At 56.4% G+C, this 14074-nt stretch overlaps 1 protein-coding gene and 1 long non-coding RNA gene across 6 annotated transcripts in view; one reads left to right on the top strand and one right to left on the bottom strand.

Moving 5' to 3' along the window:
- The window catches only part of SHANK2 (SH3 and multiple ankyrin repeat domains 2), a 561554-nt gene that overhangs the window by 498595 nt on the left and 48885 nt on the right, over nucleotides 1-14074 (top strand). The window lies entirely within an intron of this gene.
- LOC104976302 (uncharacterized) lies at nucleotides 3616-13509 on the bottom strand. Its single transcript, XR_816587.4, has 2 exons — nucleotides 12957-13509; nucleotides 3616-4795 (listed from the first exon to the last, which is right to left on the bottom strand). It is a non-coding gene; the product is annotated as an uncharacterized lncRNA (long non-coding RNA).

Here is a 14074-nt window from a genome sequence, read left to right as displayed (position 1 = left end):
GACTGAGCTCCTACTCATCCGAGAGTGCTGGTGTGAGCAGCGGGTGTGAGCTAGTGCAGGGACAGCACACAGGTCCCCCAGGTGCAGTAGAGCCAAAAGGGACCTTCATGCCGTCCGGCTTACCCACGTGCTCCCCAGCGAGGGCACGTGTCTGGCCAAGGGTCACAGGTGTGCGTGTTAGTCGCTCAACAGTGTCCAACTCTTTGCGACCCTGAGGACTGAACCCTGCCAGGCTCCTCTGTGCGTGGTTAAAAGGGCAGGGTGCCCTGATTCACTGCCCTGAGCACCCATGTCATGCAGCCATGACCTCCAGCACCCCGGGGTCAGGAGAGGAGGTCGGGTGGGCCAGCAAGATGGAGAAAAAGAGCAGTTCTCCTCCTTCCCTGGCGGAAGTTCTCTCTCCTGTGCCGGGGACACGGGTTCAGGGCCTGGTCGGGGGCCTAAATCCCGCGCAGCGCTTACAGCACAGCCACAGAAGAACAAAGGCTTGTTGGGATTGTCACGGGCTGAACTGTCCCTGAATTCACATACCGAAGCCCCAACCCCTAGCACCTCAGATGTGACTGTCTTTAGAGATGGGCCTTTAAAGAGGTGATTAAGATAAAGTGAGGTCCCTCGGGTGGGTTCTAACCCCACAGGACTGGGGTCCTGATAAGAAGAGGAGGTCAGGACACACACACACACAGGGACGACCCTGTGAGGACACGGGGAGGAAACGGCCGTCCACACGCCGAGAACAGAAAAGAAGTTGCCCTGCCGACACCATGATCTCAGATTCCGTCCTTCAGGGCTGGGAGAAATTACATTCCTGTCGTGTGAGCCTCCCAGACCGTGAGGTATGCTCCAGCAGCTGGAGGCGACTCACACAGAGATGGCTGGAACGGAGTCCAGGCAGAGGTCAGCTGGACCCCAGAGCATCCTGTCCTAACCCCAGGGGCGATGGAGACAGCCCAGTCCACGGGGACCTGGCCGGCCTCTTGCTCGTCTTGCATTATGAGGGCATCCGCTCTCAGGCCGCTCATCCAGCGGGAACCCCCTGAGACAGGCCCCGGGCTGCCCAGGGTGACTGGTGTTTGCCCGGAGGCAGCCGCCACCCTCCTGGGCCCAGGCGGGAAGTGACGAGTTGCCTTCCAGGAAGAGCGCCTGGAGACCAGGGCCTCCGAAGTGAGGCGTCCCATCTTCTCTGTGAGTCCATCGTTTGCTTTAGGGACTCATGTCTCAGTTGCTGCCTCTGAGTTGAAGCACTCGATAAATTCGTCACGATATGGGACACACAGGAGCTACGCTGAGCTGGAAGTCTCCCTGGCTGGGTGCTGGCGCCCAGCCTCCGCCCACGTTCCGTCCAGGAGGCGGTGCTCACGCGCTCAGCTGGGAGACCCACCCCTGGGTGGTTCCTGCCGTGGGCCCTGCAGCCCGAGGCGGCCTCTTGCCCTCGGCCCGGGCTGGGTGGTCCTGGTAGGTTTTCCTAAATCTCCTTCCTTCTGGGAAAAGCCAGCACAGACCCCCAGCTGAGGGGGCCGATGGGGGTGGGCACCAGCGGTGGGTGGGGCCGTGAGCTTCATCACAGCCCCCAGACAGGAAGAGGTCCCGCAGCCTTAGGGCCAGTGGGCTGGCCACCCCCAGGCAGGTGAGGAGAGGATGGACTGCATCCTTGGGCAATCGCTGCGTTTTCCATCACTGACTCCCTCCTCCATCCTTACCGCGGTCCTTCCGCTTCAGACAGAGAATATTTTCCACCACTGTAGCTGCGGGTCTGTGTCAGTTGGTGGGCGAAAGCTTCTCTTAGGAAGCAAAATGCAAGTCTTGGGTTTGGGTTCAGTCTTGGTCATCCCTGGACCCCCATGAGCCAGCGGGGCAGGAACTGGGCAATGTCGTTGGCGTGCATGGGTGCGTGCTCAGCCGCTTCAGTCGTGTCCAACTCTTTTGCAGCCCTATGGACTGTAGCCCGCCAGGCTCCTCTGTCCACAGGATTCTCCAGGCAAGAATACTGCCCTGGGATGTCATGCCCTCCTCCAGGGGATCTTCCCAACCCAGGGATCGAACCCAGGTCTCCCACATAAAGAATCCGCAGGAGGATTCTTTACCGCTGAGCCACAGGGAAGCACAGTGTTGTTGGCACTGGTTCCAAATCAGGGACACATTTGGGGAGGGGCTCAGCAGGGACCTGGGAGTCCACGCCCTGCATCCTGTGAATGTCTCCATCGAGGAGGGGAGTCCTGATCACTAGTGATGATGGACAGTCCACTGTCTCCCCCGCCGAGGCTGTGTGCAGTTCCCTGAGCCTGTGTCCGGGGTCCCAGTGTTGTTCAGTCTCTCAGTCGTGTCCAACTCTCTGTGACCCTGTGGACTGCAGCACGCCAGGCTTCCCTGTCCTTCACCGTCTCCCGGAGTTCACTCAAACTCACGTCCATCGAGTGGGTGATGGCATCCAACCATCTCATCCTCTGTCGCCCCCTTCTCCTCCTGCCCTCAATCTTTCCCAGCATCATGGTCTTTTCCAATGCGTCGGCTCTTCACGTCAAGTGGCCAAAGTATTGGAGCCTCAGTTTCAGCATCAGTCCTTCCAGTGAATATTCAGGGTTGATTTGGGTTGATTGCCTTTAGGATTGACGGGTTTGATCTTCTTACTATCCAAGGGATTCTCAAGAGTCTTCTCCAGCACCACAGTTCAAAAGCATCAATTATCCAGCGCTCAGCCTTCTTTATGATCCAACTCTCACAACCATACGTGACTACTGGAGAAACCATAGCTTTAACTAGACAGACGTTTGTCAGCAATTAATGTCTTTGCTTTTTAATGTGCTGTCCAGGGGTCCCGGTAGGCAGATTCTAAGAATGTGATGTACAGGCACCATCAGGAGGGGGCAGGCTTTGCTGTCCTGCCAGATTCGGCCGAGAGGTGGCCTGGGGCTTCTGGGTCTTTGAAGCCTGTACCTGCCAGGGAGCCTGGATTTCAAAATGTCCTGAGAATAATGCAGAAAACGCAGCTCTGTGTCCTGACCCGTTCGTTTTGCTGTTAATGATGCATGGAAATGGGCTGCCTTCCAAAGGCGCGATTTTCTAGGGAATTCCTGGAAGGTCAGCCGTACGAGACTCCCCTCTGTTCCTCGTCAAGGAAGCAGCCCTGTGCAGAGGTTCTGCAGTCCGGGGGTCCCATGTCGGCTGCCCCACTTCCCCAAACAGTGACCCCGGGCAGAGTGTGTCCCAGCGAGGAGCCAGCCACCCTCCTCCCAGGGGATAGCAGCCATGGACTTGATTTGCAATGTCAACAAGGGTCATCCTTGTGGCCTGGTGTCCAGCAGCTCAACGGGGCGGGAGGGTTCCAGGTCCTGAGTAAATGGGGCATCTTTCTGGGCCATCAAGTCCTCATTTTCAGGAGCACACATGAAGCGGGGCTCACGGTGTGGGAGAACCCCCTGAACAAAGTAGAAACAGCAAGTGAGGGCTCACTTCCCTGGAGTCATCAGGGAGGGAGAATTTTCCTTCACCTTCTAGGGGCCCCGGCTGGCTCTGAACATTAAATTGACAATGATTAAGATAAGAAAAGCCTACAAATCGTAAGGAATCCTTACAAGGACGTGGGAGTCTTCCCGAGAGAATGAAGACCTGGAAAAGTGACCGGAGCAGGAAGGTTTTATTCCTTTTAGACAAGAAACGATGACTGTGGGAAGAACTGACAAGACGGGGACTTACTGGCCGTCCAGTGGCTAAGACTCCATGCTTCCAACACAGCGGGCGTGGATTGGATCTGTGGTTGGGGAACTCAGATCCCACATGCCAGTCGTGGCAAGAAAAAAAAAAAAAAGGAATTGACAAGACCCAGGGTTTGGGGTAGGCCATGTTGAAAGAGTAACTGGGAGAGCAGAGTTTAGCAAGGTTTGTTTGTGCGGATTTCTCGGCCAGAGGCTCTGGGGGAGGGTCCTTCCTGCCTCTTCCGGTTTCTGGGCTTCAGTGTCCTTGGGCTGTGGCTGTATCACACCAGGCTCTGCCTCTGTGGTCACATGACCTTCTTCCCTGTGTAAGTGTCCAAGGTCCCCTCTTATAAGGACGCCAGTCACTGGATTAGGGCCCACCCCGGCACCCTCATCCCAGCCTGACTGCGTCTGCCAAGACTCTGTTTCCAGGGAAGCGCCTGTTCACACGGTTAGCGTGGGACACACCTCTTTCGAGGACACGCTTTTCACCCACAAGGACCCCTGACCCCAGAACCCAGGGCATGGCATCGCAGGCCTTTCCTGAAGGCCACGCCCGGGGCGCTGCAGGGACGCGGCCCACCTGGATGCCATGGAGCGCCCACCTGCCTGCTGCCCACAGGAGGAGAAAGCATAAGAAGACGGGGCTCCCGGAGCGTCTGCCCAGGGCTGTCCCTGCTGGTCGGAGGGGCTGACTCCCAGGGCCGGGCCTGAGTGGGCCGTAGCCCACTGCGTCCTGTGAGGCCAGCAGGCACGTCCAGTTCCAGGAGCGCCCCCTGGCCTGAGTCCATAACAAGCTTGTCTTCCCTCTCCCGCCGTGGAGTTCAGATGTGGGCTCCCAGGGGCCAGATGAAAGCTTTTAATGCTCCGTTTTCATTTTGATTGTCCGTCTAAACCATTAGGAGGGGACCTCCCTGGTGGTCCAGTGGCTGAGACTCTGCTCCCAATGCAGGGGGCCGGGGTTCAGTTTCTGATCAGGGAACTGGATCCCACATGCCGTAACCAAGAGGTCGCATCCGCAACTTAAGAGCCCACGTGCAGGAGCAGAGGTTGAAGCTCCCACCTGCCGCAGCTCAGACCGGGTGCAGCCAAATAAATAAATACTGAAAAAAAAAAAAAAAAAAAAGCGTTCAGAGGACAAAGCATCCCTCTAGCAGATCATTTGCACCAGGAAGACCCGAATAAGTGCTCTTTTTCAGGTCGGTTATTATGCCAGCTGGGATTTCCAGGACGTTTCTCTTTTCCGGGTGGGTCTGTTCCATCCTCAAGGCTGAGAGGTGGGAAAACTCAGGCGTGCCCCTCGGCCCGGACCCCAGTGGGATGGGGCAGGTACAGAACCAGCTGAGGCAGGATTTGCCCAGAAGGTTCCACAGCTGGAGGGACTTCGGGCTGGCAGGAGAGGTGCCTGCTCTGCACTCCACTGGGCAGCCCAGGAAGGGGGCACCAGCTGCAGAGGAGGACAGACCCCGGGCAGACCCCGCTTGGTCCAGCAAGGGGTCTGCACAGCCCCGCCCTGGGGAGGGCTTGGACAGGGTCCTGAGAACCCCAAACGTGGACTGATGGCGTGCCCAGAGGGGCCCGTCCTGAAGGAGAGACTGCAGAAGCGGGCAGAGTCTGGGCAGATGGCAGCTGTGGAGATGCGTGCTAAGTCGCTTCACTCATGTCCAACTCTTCGCGACTCTATGGGTTGCAGCCCGCCAGGCTCCTCTTTCCACGTGACCGTCCAGGCAGGAACAGTGGAATGGGTTGCCATGCCCTCCTCCAGGGGATCTTTCTGACCCAGGGATCAAACCTGTGTCTCCTGCTAAGGAGATGCCTCTGGGGGGCAGGGTGGGGGAGGCCACCCCAGAAGGCTTCAAGATGGGGGCTGGTCACCAGCTAGACCCTCCTCTGGCTAGGGGGAAGCTGGAGACTGGGGTCAGTCACCATCAGCCAGTGATTCAGTGTCACCCCTACATAATGAACCTTCAGAGAGCTGGGCTGGGGCAGGGCCCCAAGAGGGCGTGGAAGCTCACCCCCTGCCGTGCTTTGTCTTCCATCTGGCTGTTCCTGAGTCGTGTCCTTTATAATAAACAGGTAGTTTATTATAGTAAGTAAAGCACTTTCGTGGGTTCTATGAACCATTCTGGGCTTCCCTGGTGGCTCAGCAGTAAAGGATCCTCCTGCAATGCAGGAGACGTAGGAGACACAGGTTTAATCCCTGGGTCAGGAAGATCCCCTGGAGGAGGGCATGGCAACCCATTCCAGTGTTCCTGCCTGGACAGTCACGTGGAAAGAGGAGCCTGGCGGGGTGCAACCCATAGAGTCGCAAAGAGTCAGACATGAGTGAAGCGACTTAGCATGCATGCACGCCCATGAACCATTCTATCGAGTTCAGTTCAGTTCAGTTCAGTCCCTCAGTCGTGTCCAACTCTTTGCGACCCCATGAATCGCAGCACGCCAGGCCTCCCTGTCCATCACCAATTCCCATAGTTCACTCAGACTCACGTCCATCGAGTCGGTGATGCCATTCAGCCATCTCATCCTCTGTCGTCCCCTTCTCCTCCTGCCCCCAATCCCTCCCAGCATCAGAGTCTTTTCCAATGAGTCAACTCTTCTCATGAGGTGGCCAAAGTACTGGAGTTTCTCCCAACACCACAGTTCAAAAGCATCAATTCTTCGGTGCTCACCCTTCTTCACAGTCCAACTCTCACATCCATACATGACCACAGGAAAAACCATAGCCTTGACTAGACGGACCTTGTTGGCAAAGTAATGTCTCCACTTTTGAATATGCTATCTAGGTTGGACATAACTTTCCTTCCAAGGAGTAAGCGTCTTTTAATTTCATGGCTGCAGTCACCATCTGCAGTGATTTTGGAGCCCAGAAAAATAAAGTCTGACACTGTTTCCACTGTTTCCCCATCTATTTCCCACGAAGTGATGGGACCGGATGCCATGATCTTCGTTTTCTGAATGTTGAGCTTTAAGCCAACTTTTTCACTCTCCACTTTCACTTTCATCAAGAGGCTTTTTAGTTCCTCTTCACTTTCTGCCATAAGGGTGGTGTCATCTGCATATCTGAGGTTATTGATATTTCTCCTGGCAATCTCGATTCCAGCTTGTGTTTCTTCCAGTCCAGCATTTCTCATGATGTACTCTGTATATAAGTCAAATAAGCAGGGTGACAATATACAGCCTTGACGTACTCCTTTTCCTATTTGGAACCAGTCTGTTGTGCCATGTCCAGTTCTAACTGTTGCTTCCTGACCTGCATACAGGTTTCTCAAGAGGCAGGTCAGGTGGTCTGGTATTCCCATCTCTTTCAGAATTTTCCACAGTTTGTTGTGATCCACACAGTCAAAGGCTTTGGCATAGTCAATAAAGCAGAAATAGATGTTTTTCTGGAACTCTCTTGCTTTTTCCATGATCCAGAGGATGTTGGCAATTTGATCTCTGGTTCCTCTGCCTTTTCTAAAACCAGCTTGAACATCAGGAAGTTCACGGTTCACATATTGCTGAAGCCTGGCTTGGAGAATTTGGAGCATTACTTTACTAGCGTGTGAGATGAGTGCAATTGTGCAGTAGTTTGAGCATTCTTTGGCATTGCCTTTCTTTGGGATTGGAATGAAAACTGACCTTTTCCAGTCCTGTGGCCACTGCTGAGTTTTCCAAATTTGCTGGCATATTGAGTGCAGCACCTTCACAGCATCATCTTTCGGGATTTGAAATAGCTCAACTGGAATTCCATCACCTCCACTAGCTTTGTTCGTAGTGATGCTTTCTAAGGCCCACTTGACTTCACATTCCAGGATGTCTGGCTCTAGGTCAGTGATCACACCATCGTGATTATCTGGGTTGTGAAGCTCTTTTTTGTACAGTTCTTCTGTGTGTTCTTGCCACCTCTTCTTAATATCTTCTGCTTCTGTTAGGTCCATACCACTTCTGTCCTTTATCGAGCTCATCTTTGCATGAAATGTTCCCTTGGTATCTCTAGTTTTCTTGAAGAGATCCCTAGTCTTTCCCATTCTGTTGTTTTCCTCTATTTCTTTGCATTGATCGCTGAGGAAGGCTTTCTTATCTCTTCTTGGTATTCTTTGGAACTCTGCATTCAGATGCTTATATCTTTCCTTTTCTCCTTTGCTTTTCACTTTTTTTCTTCTCACAGCTATTTGTAAGGCCTCCCCAGACAGCCATTTCTGAACCAAATAAGGGGATCATGTGAACCTCCAGCTCCTAGCCAGCCAGTCCGAGGTGCAGTGTGTGTGGCCTGGATGGGCGATATCAGATTGGAGAGGGGCCATCTGTGGGACCCTGTGGGGTCTGCAGGGACTCAGGATTGAGTTCTAGTGGAAGCTGGTGTGCCAAAGTCGGAGAATTGTTGTTGGACTGTGGTGTTCTGAAAAAGCACCCAGGAACGACAGTAGCTGTTTCTTGAGCACCTGCCGCATGCAGGTTTCATGCATGATCCCTTCCTGTCTCCCCAGCAGGCTTGCAAGGTCGACACAGACACTCGGCCACACTCTGGTGGGGGTGGGGGTCCTGTGACTGGGAGGCTGGGACTCAGCTCTGCCACGGGCTGGGGGCAGAGGCGGCCCAGGAGGGCGGTGTGGGGCCCCGCAGTGGCCGAGGCCCCGGGCCAGCACAGGCTGCTGGTGAGCGGAGGAGTGAGTGGAGGCAGGGGACAGCCCTGAGCCCAGGAACGGGAGCTCAGTAAGGTGACCCACGTGGGGAGAAGGTGATCAACCTCACCAGGCCACTCTAGATGAGCCGAATTAGTGGCCCTGGACGGCCGCTCCATCCATGGGGGCGCGGCCACACTCCCTGACAGGCAGCGGAGCAGGTGGGCCAGGCCTGCGACGCTGACCGCCTCTGCCCAGTGGGCTGCCCATCTGGACCGCCTTTCCTCTGCATTGGAGAAGCGTCTCCAGCCCTTCCGCCTCCATCCTCCTGGGCCCACCCCTATCCCAGAAAAAGCCCAAGGCATCTCTGGACCTCGGGCCAGACAGTCGGTCCCAAGGCCTGTGGACTGCGCTTGAGCGCTTCCCTTGGTCTCCGAGGGCTCAGGAGGACGCGGCCCCGGCAAGGCTGTGGCAGGGGCGAGACAGCAGAGGTGACGGCCTGGCCCAGGGCTCCCCCTACCCACGCTTCCAGGGCTCCCTTCTGGACTCAGAGCTGGACAGTCTCAGGGCAGGCTGAGGTCTTGAAGGGAGAATAAAAAATAAACACTTGGTCCCTGTCCTCAGTTACTGGCTCAGGGCTCCTAAACTCCTGAAATGGAGGTCACTAGGGCAGGTGGTGCCCAGTCGTCCGGCGGGGAGGGGTGGCCCCACCTCATCCTGAGCCCATGGCTGGCCTGCTGGTCCAGGCCAGGCGGGAGGCCCCGGGGCCGCTGTCCACTGTGGACTCACGTGGGGAGGCCCCTCCTGCCCTTGCCCTGGGGGCCTCTTCCCGGCGGGCGCTCACTGCGTGCTCACATGGTGCTCTCTCCTAAGGGCGCTAACCCATCAGATCAGGGCTCCATCCACGTGACCTCCCGTGACCTCAGTCACCTCCCAAAGGCCTCGCCTCCAAACATCGTCCCCCTGGGGACGAGGGCTTCAACACGTGAACGTGGGGGACAGACACACTCAGTCTGTAACAAGGGGAAGCCACTTGCAGCTGGTGCCGGCCGGTCCCATGTTAGGGCTCCACCCCTGGGGCCTCGTTCTTTCCCCCACAGCTGCTCTGAGATGGGCACTGGGGTGGCCCCATTTTACAGATGAGGAAACTGAGGCACAGAACTATACCATGGTCCCAGGCCTCTCGGCCAGACAATGGAGAGTGTGGCCATGACCCAGCCTGTCACTGTCCACCTAAGGGCCCTCAGTGCCCCCCTTCCCCCATGGCCATGACCCAGCCCATCACCCTCAACCCCAGGCCCCCATTGCCCCCCACCCAGACATAGAGAGTATGGCCATGACCCAGCCCGTCACCCTCGACGCCCGGCTGAGAGGGGGCAGCCAGGGCGCATTTCCCACCCAGCCTGTTTCTGGCTTCTTCCAGGGAGGGGTCCTTGTCTGCTCACCACCTCCCATCAACTACAAATCGGGCCCCTGTTCCTTCTCACCTCCCTCTGAGCTGAGTCGAGAACTGCAGGTCCTCGTCTTCTGGCTTCTGCCTTCTCCCCTGCCCTGGGGGAGCTCGGCCAGTGCCCCCGCCAGGCTGCTCAAGGGCTCCGGATAGGGTCCTCCAGCCGCCCAGCGCTGGCTACCCACCCACCCACTCATCTGGTTCCAGTTATTACAAACATGATTGGTCAGTCGTCCTTGAGAAGACCCCTTCCAGCAGATCCTGCAGCAACAGTCAGCCCACGAGGCCCTGAGAAGCCCCCTAGGGACCCCCACTCCCTCTGCTCCTGGGGTCAGGGGTGGGGGTTCGCTGGCAGGCTCACTGGACGTGCCCACGGGTTCATGTGTCTGCTCTGAGCTCATCATACAGGACAGCTGGCGCAGGAAACGGTCTTCTGGGGGCGACTCCAAGGCGTTTGCTGGTCTTTCTGGGCCATTGTGGGGGGGCAGGGGGCAGCTGCTCGGGGAACTGCTGGCTGCACTGGAGGAGCGGGGAGGGTCGGGCACCCCGGCCTGGGCCCCCGGGGGGAGGACTGAGTGCAGCCCGCCTGAGCTTCCTGGGGCAGCCGTAACAAAGGGTCACCAACTGGGTGGCTTCAGACAGAAATGGTGGCTTTTCCCAGGTGGTCCCCGCGGCTGAGACTCGCTCTCCCAACGCAGGAGCCCCGGTTCCATCCCTGGTCAGGGAACCAGATCCCACATGCTTCAACCAAGACCCGGTGCAGAAAATACTAATATTAATAAGTTAATTAACTTACAGAAAAATTTCGTTTTGCCCCTGCTGACCCGGCAGTCTCTCCAGCTTAGTCCACAGCCGCCCTATGGGGCTGCTCCTCGGCTGACCCCCACACTTGCCCACTCAAGCCTGCCAGCCCACCCCCTCAGTGCAGAGGTGACCAGGTCAGAGGGTGTGCCGGGGAACCACCAGGCTGAGAACAGCCCACGTCAGTTCTCTTGCTGAAGCCGAGGACAGCTGGTCAGGGCAAGTGTTGTTGGTTCCTGCCCTTCGCCTTCAGCCGATGGAAACTTATTTTTTTTTTCATTATTGGCCATACGCTGTGGCATGTGGGACTTCAGTTCCCTGAACAGGGATCCAACCTGGGCCCCTGCTCTGGAAGGCAGTCTTAACCACGGGACTAGCAGGGAAGTCCCTGATGGAGATGTGGAGGCTTCAGTCAGGCTGGGTGGGAGGGACAGATGTTCTCAAATAAAGAGCCGGCCCTGGGGCCCTCCCTGGTGGTCTACTGGTTAAGACCTCATGCTCTCAATGCAGGGCCTGGGTTCAACCCCTGTTCAGGGAACTAGATCCCAAATGTCATAACTAAGACCCAGACAGCCAGATAAATAAACACTTAAAAAGAGCCAGCCCTGGCCTGAGAGCGCATCCACCGGCGAACGGGTAAACGAGATGTGGTCTGTTCATCAGTGGACCGGGATTCAGCCTTAGACGGAAGGGGTTCCGGCGCAGGCTGCAACAGAGATGAACCCTGAGAACACTGCTGAGTGAAAAAAGCCAGTCCCGAAAGGATGAATCCTGTACAGTTCCACTCACAGGAGGTCCCTGCTGTTGTTTAGTCACTAAAGCATGTCCGACTCTTTGCGACCCCATGGACTGCAGCACGCCAGGCTTCCCCTTCCATCATCAACTCCCGGAGCTTGCTCAAACTCACGTCCATTGAGTCGGTGATGCCATCCAGCCATCTGATCCTCCATCGTCCCCTTCTCCTGCCTTCAGTCTTTCCCAGCATCAGTCTTTTCTGATGAGTCGCTCTTCGCATCAGGTAGCCAAAGTATTGGAGCTTCAGCATCAGTCCCTCCAATGAATATTCAGGGTTGATTTCCATGAAACTCATAGAGACAGAAAGCAGGAGGGAGGGGAATGGGGGCTAGGGGAGGGGAGTTGTTTAACGGGCAGAGTCTCCCTTATGCCGGATGAACATTCGGGAGTTCTGTTTCACGTGAGTGTGAATATATACTTATCAGAACAGAGCTAAATATTTAAAAACTGCTCAAGTGGTCGATTTTAGGTTGTGTGTATTTTACCACAATTAAGACATGAAAGCCTGAGCTGTGGAGTGTTTCTAGAGGGGTGGATGGAACCATCTCAAGGTCTCCGCGGCATCGGCTGCTCTTCCCGTTTCTAATCACAGAGTGGTGGGTCCTCTCTGAGCCATGTGTCAGACTCTCCATGGAGCACCTCTCACACGTGATATCACGTGTGGGCACCCTGCAGCCCTGTAGAGGGTATTAGGGTCAGTGTCAACCTCCCCACCCCAGCTGCACAGAGAAGAGAGCCCGCGATCCTCGAGCAGCAGGGCTGGGAGCTGACCGGTTTCCCCCAGGCCCCCAGGGGCTGTCGGGTCTCCTTCTCACGGCCCATCCCCGGGACAAGAGTGGCCTGGCTTCCTGCTCTCACATCTGCCTCTTGCTTTTGAAATGCCACCCCGGGTCCCTCTTTCTGTCTCAGCTCAACACTGGCCAGGGTCAGGACCGTGGTCATCTTATGGGATAGGGTGGCGTGGCTTCCCCAAAGCCCTGTCCAGCTGCCCGCTGTCCTCGCCCCTTCCTGATCCAGCCCAAAGGCCCCACCAGTTGTCCACGAGAAGCCTGGGCAGGCTGCTCTGCTCTGCTGGGTGTCCTGGGCCCAGTCCCTTGGGGCAGACTGTGGCCACAGATCCCTTGACAACTCTGGTTGCAGCTGGGCCTCCCGGGGGAGACTGGGAGAGGCGGTCTGGGCCTGGTGGCTGTGTTCACAGGCAGGGCCACCAGGTCCCGAGGGACGGAGGTGTCTCTGGACCCCAGCCCAGCACAGGCCTCAGCCCAGCGGAGATCGGGGGACTCATTGATCCCCCCTCCCCCACCTCCGTTCGTCCCTGTCCTGCCCGTGGGCGGCTGGCCCCAGGACCAGATGGCTGAGCGAGCGCTGGGCTGTGGCGCCAATCCGAAGTGAGTCAGCACTTTGGCGATCGCTGAGTCCTTCACCTGCCCTCTGAGTTTGAAATCCACCGAGCAGGTAACTCACCTGAGAGTCACACCAGGACTCCTGGGCCCGGGGCTGGGATCCGGTGCACCCACCGGCCCCTCCCCGGTCCCTGCTGCCCGGTCCCTGCTCCCCAGGGAGCCCCAACCCCGAGCTGGCGGGGTCTCCGCGGACCGAGGCGGCCCAGCCACGCACCTGTCTCTCCGCTTCATTCGGCGTTCGTGTGTGTGAGCGCCTCGGGGTTGCCTCCGCAGACACCACAGCCAGGCCCTGCAAGCCACAGGCGTTTGTGCTGTCACAGTCCTGGAGCCCGGAAGTCCTAAATCAGGTTCACTGGGCTGAAATCCAGGTGTGGGCAGGGCTGGCGCCTTCCTGAGCTTGGGGAGGGGGTGGGGTGTCCTTCCTGCCTCTCCCAGCTTCTGGAGCTCCTGGTGTCCCTGGGCTCGGCGGCCACGTCCCTCCAGCCTCTGCCTCATCTTCCCGTGGCCCCCTCCCCTGCATCGTCCCCTCTTCTGTCTCTGAGTACATCCGTGATTAGATGTAGGGTCCACCGTAGTCAGTCAGTCAGTTCAGCGGCTCCATCATGTCCGACTCTTTGTGACCCCATGGACTGAAGCACACCAGGCTTCCCTGTCCTTCACCATCTCCTGGAGTTTTCTCAAACTCATGTCCATCAAGTCGGTGATGCCATTCAACCATCTCATCCTCTGTCGTCCCCTTCTCCTCCTGCCCTCAATCTTTCCCAGCATCAGAGTCTTTTCCAATGAGTCAATTCTTCGTATCAGGTGACCAAAGTATTAGAGGTTCAGTTTCAGCATCAATCCTTCCAATGAGTATTCAGGACTGACTTCCTTTAGGATGGATTGGTTGGATCTCCTTGCAGTCCAAGGGACTCTCAAGAGTCTTCTCCAACACCACAGCTCAAAAGCATCAATTCTTCGGTGCTCAGCTTTCTTTATAGTCCAACTCTTACATCCGTACATGGCTTCTGGAAAAACTATAACTTTGACTAGACGGACCTTTGTTAGCAAAGTAATGTCTTGCTTTTTAATATGCTGTCTAGGTTGGTCATAGATTTTCTTCCAAGGAGCAAGAGTCTTTTAATTTCATGGCTGCAGTCACCATCCGCAGTGATTTTGGAGCCCAAGAAAATAAAGTCTGTCTCTTTTTCCATCGTTTCCCCACTATTTGCCATGAAGTGATGGGACCGGATGCCATGATCTTAGTTTTCTGAACTAGATTTAGGGTCCACACTAGAGCCAGGGTCATCCCATCCTGAGGCTCTTTTTACAAATAAGGTCACATTCATAGGT

Source organism: Bos taurus, chromosome 29, assembly GCF_002263795.3.
Source record: "Bos taurus isolate L1 Dominette 01449 registration number 42190680 breed Hereford chromosome 29, ARS-UCD2.0, whole genome shotgun sequence".
NCBI classification, from domain to species: Eukaryota; Metazoa; Chordata; class Mammalia; order Artiodactyla; family Bovidae; genus Bos; species Bos taurus.
Note: the sequence above shows the minus strand (reverse complement) of the source record. Positions and strands in the feature narration are given on the sequence as shown.